Source organism: Tupaia chinensis, unplaced genomic scaffold (assembly GCF_000334495.1).
Source record: "Tupaia chinensis unplaced genomic scaffold, TupChi_1.0 Scaffold000667_1, whole genome shotgun sequence".
Lineage (NCBI taxonomy): Eukaryota > Metazoa > Chordata > Mammalia > Scandentia > Tupaiidae > Tupaia > Tupaia belangeri.
The window spans coordinates 121,737-129,597 of NW_006160189.1; the positions used below are offsets into that span (position 1 = coordinate 121,737).

The 7,861-nt window shown below is 37.1% G+C and overlaps 1 protein-coding gene across 1 annotated transcript in view; it reads right to left on the reverse strand.

The window, feature by feature from the left end:
• The window catches only part of ZFHX4 (zinc finger homeobox 4), a 230,495-nt gene that overhangs the window by 4,275 nt on the left and 218,359 nt on the right, over nucleotides 1–7,861 (reverse strand). The window lies entirely within an intron of this gene.

Sequence of the window (7,861 nt, forward strand, 5' to 3'; positions counted from 1 at the left end):
CTGATACACGTTGCAAGATCCCTGTACCGTTATTCATTTTAACCAGTTTTTACTGTACCTCTGGGAAGGCCGTCTCACTCCATCCTTCACTTGAGCAGTCCAATAATTACCACATTCACTAAAAGTAATTAGCTATCAAGTAAAATGAAATCCATCTGCCCATGTTCCCGTAGAAAAATACATTTACGTTGAATAAAGAAGGTGATAAGCTAATTAAATAGCAATAGTGAATGACCAGTGAAGACACCAAAAAACAAATAGCAGCGAAGTCACAGCTATTCATTACGAGGACCAACTGTAGGCATGATTTCATTTAGAAAGGGTGCAGGTTAAGCTATTCATTACCATCCTGACAACTTGGCTAACAGAGGACTTGATTGGAACTGCATACATTAACAGTCAACTTTACCACCCCCAAAACGTGCTCCTTCCAAGCCTTCTTGTAGTTAGCAAAAATGATTCTCACCTCATTAGAGAAGAGAAACCATGCTCATTAGGCAAACACATGTGGGGTAGAGTAGGACTCCTAGAGTAATGAACGAGACCTTTGCTGGTTTCAAGTATCCAATAGACTGTAATAATATTAGCTGGTAATAACCTAGTACAAAGCCATTTTTATGAACTGGATAGTTGGCTGGGAAACGGAAGGACAGTTCAAGAGACAAAAGGGAATTGTAAAAGCCTGTGCCTTTCTTGAAGATATTTTTTAGAGACAAATAAAGTTGATTGCAAAAAGAACGAATAGGAAGCCCAATGTGCAACTGATCGTAGTTCACTCCTGCACATGGGAAGGCCCACTCCAAAAGGTCACAACAAGAACTGTAATGGAGTCTTGATAAGCTGATGGAAGAATTAACCAGGAGATAGTGAGTAAATTTATCCAATAGTGCAAATCTGTAGAGAAAACGGGCATAAGACTTAATGGAACTATCATTTTAATACTGGTTAAGACCCACACTATATGCCATATGTAGATGTTGGGAGAAAAAAAATGAGCCAAGTGTCACAGAAACTGCATGCTTCTTTATCTTCAGGCAGAAAAATGAACTTTTGTTTCTTAATTGGTCTTAACCCAGCAGAGAAAGCTTTGCTAAGGTTTGACATTCAAGATCTTGTGAAGTCCTCAACATCAGTCTTTCCTTGACTGTTACTATTATCACATGACACCCAGTTAGCCTAGCTTTTTACTACCTGCTCATCTTTTTAAACTTACCACACCCAACATTTCTCTGCCATTCTTTAGAATAATTTTTATAGTCGCAATAGTGGATTACATGCAGTGTTAACAGCGGTAATCTCTAAGGGGTCTCTATTATAATAGAGGACAGTCTCCCAACATTCTCAATGGCAAAGAGGGACAGATGCAAAGAAGTCCAATTTCTAAGTGAGAAAATCGGGACCTAGAGATGTTAGGTACTTGACAGAGAGAAATCTGTGATCTAGTGCATGATGGCTTGGTAGAGAGTCAACTTTATAGCTGCCACTCAAAATTATCTTCCAGTCTAATTCAATCCATTTAGAAAATAATAATTCAAATATTCAAAATGAAAGTAAAAGGGGGAACCAGCAGTTAGCGTAATGGCTATGTCGCTGGACTCCCCCGTAGTCGACCATGGTTCGCGTCCTGGACCCGGTGGCTTAAAACTCACGCCGGGCGTGTGTGCATGCGTGCCCAAGATCCCGAGAGGAGAATGGAGGAGAAGGGATTGCGGAGTGACCATCCCCCCTGGTCTCTCTCTGTCTGGCGAGCGCACGCTATAACAAAAATCTCTCAAAAAAAAAAAAGAAAGTAAAAGGGAAAAATGTTGAAAATATTCTATTTACAGGGGAAACTGATAGCAAGGATACACATTTTACTGAAGAATGGGTCACAGATTTTAAATAAATTTAAGTAAAAGTGACTTAAGCTTTGCAAGGGTGTAAACTCCCTGATACTTAATCCAACTTGGTAATAGATCACATTGATGGTGGAATTCAGACTTCACCCTAGGGAAAACTGTAAAGTACTGAAGTTGTTCTGAGGGACCCACACCCTCAACTTCCTTATCTTTATTCTTATCCTACTATTATCTTCTTTCCATTTGGCTCTTTGCAAGAAAGAATGAAAGAAAGAAGTACATTATTATTTAAAAGGCTCAGTAGATATCAGATTACATCATTTTTGAGGTTTCTTCGACCAAGCCATTCTGATTTCATATTTGAGCTATTTTCTATTTAACAGAGGATAATGTCTTACACCAAAGGAATTACTATCTAAGTATAAAAGTTCAGGCCTGAGTGATTTAGGTGGGGGAGGCTGCACCTGTATCGTTCGAATGATGCTATATGGATTGGGAGTTTGTTTTGCCTGATCACAAAACCCACCTTCATTCTAGGCCTAGCACAACAGTACAAACTGATATTCAATAATTCCTCCCTTTTCCAGGGAGTCCTTCTCCCTCTTCTACTCTTAACCAAAGGAAATGACTGGTTTGCCAATCTCTCTGGTATGAGAATTACAAAAAAAATTTTAGGAAACTGAGACATTTACAAAATAACAAGTGTAGTTAGAAAGTAGGATAGGATGGATCAACAGCAGTTGATTCAGGCTTTTCTATAAGATATTGTCTACAAGCTCCTATCTTGAGATCATAAAGGAGCCATGGAAGATTTTAGAAGGAAGCAAAGGGAATCCTACATTATAGTGAAAGAGTATCAGGAATTTTCAGAAATTCAATATCTTGAGGAATCAACTGAGTTAAATAATCAGCTAAATAAAATTTTTAGAAAAAAAGATAAAGAATAAAAGAAATAAGTGTATAAAAATGTGCAGTTGGGGCCAGCAGGTGGCTTGGTGGTTAAGGGCGTTGGACTCCTATATGACCGACAGTGGCTTGAGTCCCGGACATGGCGGCTGGCTTTCTCTCTCTCTTTCTCTCTCTCGCTCTCATTCTGTCCCTCTCTGGTCAAATTAAAATAAATAAATTTAAATAAAATAATTCTTTTTCTAAAAAAATTGCAGTAAAAAAATTTAGTACCCAGAAATCCATAAATAGAAGAGAAAAACTGAAAGTTGTCATGATATAGAATGAGTGATAGTAACCCCAAACTACATGCATATCAAAATTTTATGTCTTTATGAAGTTAAAAATGCTACGGATACATTGGTTCCCATCTGCCAACTCCTACTCCTATTCTTAGAAATATTTTACTTAAGGATAACAACATTTTCTGTGAAAAAAAATTCTTCCTACCATCATTTTGTTTGGTTTTATTTTCCTGAAATAACTGTTATTTTGATCTAGTGCATGATGGCTTGGTAGAGAGTCAACTTTATAGCTGCCACTCAAAATTATCTTCCAGTCTAATTCAATCCATTTAGAAAATAATAATTCAAATATTCAAAATGAAAGTAAAAGGGGGAACCAGCAGTTAGCGTAATGGCTATGTCGCTGGACTCCCCCGTAGTCGACCATGGTTCGCGTCCTGGACCCGGTGGCTTAAAACTCACGCCGGGCGTGTGTGCATGCGTGCCCAAGATCCCGAGAGGAGAATGGAGGAGAAGGGATTGCGGAGTGACCATCCCCCCTGGTCTCTCTCTGTCTGGCGAGCGCACGCTATAACAAAAATCTCTCAAAAAAAAAAAAGAAAGTAAAAGGGAAAAATGTTGAAAATATTCTATTTACAGGGGAAACTGATAGCAAGGATACACATTTTACTGAAGAATGGGTCACAGATTTTAAATAAATTTAAGTAAAAGTGACTTAAGCTTTGCAAGGGTGTAAACTCCCTGATACTTAATCCAACTTGGTAATAGATCACATTGATGGTGGAATTCAGACTTCACCCTAGGGAAAACTGTAAAGTACTGAAGTTGTTCTGAGGGACCCACACCCTCAACTTCCTTATCTTTATTCTTATCCTACTATTATCTTCTTTCCATTTGGCTCTTTGCAAGAAAGAATGAAAGAAAGAAGTACATTATTATTTAAAAGGCTCAGTAGATATCAGATTACATCATTTTTGAGGTTTCTTCGACCAAGCCATTCTGATTTCATATTTGAGCTATTTTCTATTTAACAGAGGATAATGTCTTACACCAAAGGAATTACTATCTAAGTATAAAAGTTCAGGCCTGAGTGATTTAGGTGGGGGAGGCTGCACCTGTATCGTTCGAATGATGCTATATGGATTGGGAGTTTGTTTTGCCTGATCACAAAACCCACCTTCATTCTAGGCCTAGCACAACAGTACAAACTGATATTCAATAATTCCTCCCTTTTCCAGGGAGTCCTTCTCCCTCTTCTACTCTTAACCAAAGGAAATGACTGGTTTGCCAATCTCTCTGGTATGAGAATTACAAAAAAAATTTTAGGAAACTGAGACATTTACAAAATAACAAGTGTAGTTAGAAAGTAGGATAGGATGGATCAACAGCAGTTGATTCAGGCTTTTCTATAAGATATTGTCTACAAGCTCCTATCTTGAGATCATAAAGGAGCCATGGAAGATTTTAGAAGGAAGCAAAGGGAATCCTACATTATAGTGAAAGAGTATCAGGAATTTTCAGAAATTCAATATCTTGAGGAATCAACTGAGTTAAATAATCAGCTAAATAAAATTTTTAGAAAAAAAGATAAAGAATAAAAGAAATAAGTGTATAAAAATGTGCAGTTGGGGCCAGCAGGTGGCTTGGTGGTTAAGGGCGTTGGACTCCTATATGACCGACAGTGGCTTGAGTCCCGGACATGGCGGCTGGCTTTCTCTCTCTCTTTCTCTCTCTCGCTCTCATTCTGTCCCTCTCTGGTCAAATTAAAATAAATAAATTTAAATAAAATAATTCTTTTTCTAAAAAAATTGCAGTAAAAAAATTTAGTACCCAGAAATCCATAAATAGAAGAGAAAAACTGAAAGTTGTCATGATATAGAATGAGTGATAGTAACCCCAAACTACATGCATATCAAAATTTTATGTCTTTATGAAGTTAAAAATGCTACGGATACATTGGTTCCCATCTGCCAACTCCTACTCCTATTCTTAGAAATATTTTACTTAAGGATAACAACATTTTCTGTGAAAAAAAATTCTTCCTACCATCATTTTGTTTGGTTTTATTTTCCTGAAATAACTGTTATTTATTTCCTGAAAATAATACTTGAGAAGAAAATGCCTGCTTCACAATATGATTATATGTAGTTCCTTCTGTCCAAATTTTTTTGACCTAGGTCTCCCAAAGGAAAAAATTTATTTTCGAGGTTAAAAATAAAAATAATTATGTACATGAGGCCAATGACAACTATGTTAACATTATTAAGGATTTACTCTTATCTAGCTTTACACCAAATGTGCTGGTAAATTGCATCGAAGTATGACAAAAATGCAAAAGGCATGTTTAAAAGTTCCATTCAAGGAAGTTCAGTTAGGCAGTATTTCCAAACATGAATGAAATATTTAAAGACACCATTTAAAACGATAAAGTAAACCTGTTAAAAACAGAAAAATCAAGTAATTTTTCTATTTACCTTAAGCAAAATTCCAAAAGAAGTTGACACCTTAAAGTAAATATAATTTTCTTCCAGGTACACAGCTTACAATTGATATTCTATTACAACTTTCCCTGTTCACATACGATCATGATTTTTAAAAATGAAATGTGAAATAATTTAAAGCAAGGGCCAGCCTGTGGTGGTTAAATCATCTGGCTCCCACATGGCTGACTGTGTGGTTCAAGTTCTAGACCTGGCAGTCTGAGAAGCACACCAGGTATGTATGCATGTGTTCCAACATTCTGAAAGGCAGGGGTGAGAAAGGAGAGGGGATGCAGCGTGACCATTCCCTGGGGAAGTGCTTTCTCACTTTCCTTTTCTCTCACTCTCTGTCTCTCTTGCTCCCTCTGGTGCATACACACACATCCCTGGCAATTTTTTTTTTAATTAAAGCAAAAAATAATTCATTTTTACGAAACAGTGAGCAATAAGAACTGGTAATATTGTTAAGGAAGCAGGAATACTTGATATACATTACTCTTGAAAGGGTCTTCTTAGTGATTTCAATGAATTAAATTATTTGAAGATTCCTTGGAAGTAAGGTAAGAAAGTTTTATGAGCATTAAAGCTGACGTACAAGCAGAATAGCAATTCTATTCCAGAAGTGTAAAGTAGATGTTTAAACTAGGAGATGTAGAGGTTGATAAATATGAAAGCTGATAATGTACATTGCAATTAAGCTAATTTCAGGGATGGCCTTTGGACAAACTCATTACAGTCCATCTTATATTCAACAGGTTTCATTCAGATCAAAACCTTGAAATCTACCTTCAAAGGGATGGGATTTCCTTAAAATGAAAACTTTCCTAACTAAAAACTATTCAAATGGTTCCAAGATAAACTTTTCATATTCTCAAAGAATGTCCATATTGATAATAAATTGTGGTAAGAGGTCGGGGCTTATAAGAAATACAGAAAGACTTTATTTATGAAGTAATTTTCTTTTGATTTTACCTAGTTGGTATGTCTAACTCTCCCATAACGCAAAGAAGATATTTGCTTGATGAGAAATAACAGTAAGATGATGGTGGAAAGAGGGAGAACCACAATTCTATTTCATAGCTGATTAAAATACGCATCATTACCCACAAGAGGTAAATTAACCTAAAAACTATGTGAACTGGAAACGTGAGAACTCAGACTCTTGGAGAGGGCCCCACTGATAACTTGACTGTGTTAATGTTTAAAATCTCTTATAAACAAAGAACTAATTCAAGGGAAATTGCAAATTCCCATAAGCAGCACTATTCATAGAGCTTCTCTCTTTATCACATTTCTGGTCTGTTTTGGTCCCGGTTTAATAAAGCAACAGCTACTTTGAGTTCCTCAGTATCTGGTGCTGTTGAAAATACTCCTCACTGTGGAGGGCCTGACACATCTCTCCAGCAATGCTGATAGTTAAAAACCGGGCACATATTTCTTTCTCTTCTTTTTTTTTTTTTTCTAAGAGAGATTTTTGCTATAGGGCACATGCACTCTACAGAGAGACAGAGAGAGACAGAGACACAGAAAGTGAGAAGTCAGCCTCCTCCCCGGCGGGGGGGATGGCCATACCACAATCCCTTCTCTTTCATTCTCCTCTTGGGATTTTAGGCACACATGCACACGTGCCTGGCATGAGTTTAAAGCTATTGGGTCCTGGACTTGAACCATGGTCGACTACGCGGGAGTCCAGCAACATAACCATTATGCCATCTGCTGGTCCCACAAGCTGCATATTTCAAGGGGAGTATATAAATTATGTGTATAGTGAGTGGAATGAAGAAAAAGAATAGTTTGTTTTAATAGTTTGTAAACATATTCTGTCTCTTCCTTTCTCACTTTCTCTCAGGTCCTCTGAGTGCCAACATCAGAGCAACAAACCAGAAGAGCAAATGGCAGAAGGACCCATTGTCTCAGGAAAGGCCTCCAACCCAGCGGAGAAATAAGCAAGATGTTCTGACCACTACTGACAGGGGTGACAACACACTCATCAATTAAAGCAGACTTGTAGATTAAAGGCACAGACATCTATTTTAGAGAACTGATCATAGACGTTCTTCCATGTAGGACATTTTTTTTCTGTCAGTTAAATAATCATTCTGGTATAACAAGTGAGACTGGAAAGTAACAAGACTAATAATACCATACCAAAAAAAATGTCATTGCAATATTCTTAAAATGTTTATATTTGACTTAATTAAAAGGCATAACCAAAACATACAATAGTTGCTCTAATAATTAGGGCTTCAAGGTTAGCCAGATAGTTAAGCCCAAAGTACGTACGTCTGTCTGTCATTTTGTTTCTCTCCTTCTCTCTCTCTTTCTTTCTTTCTCTCTGTCTTTATTTCTCTTT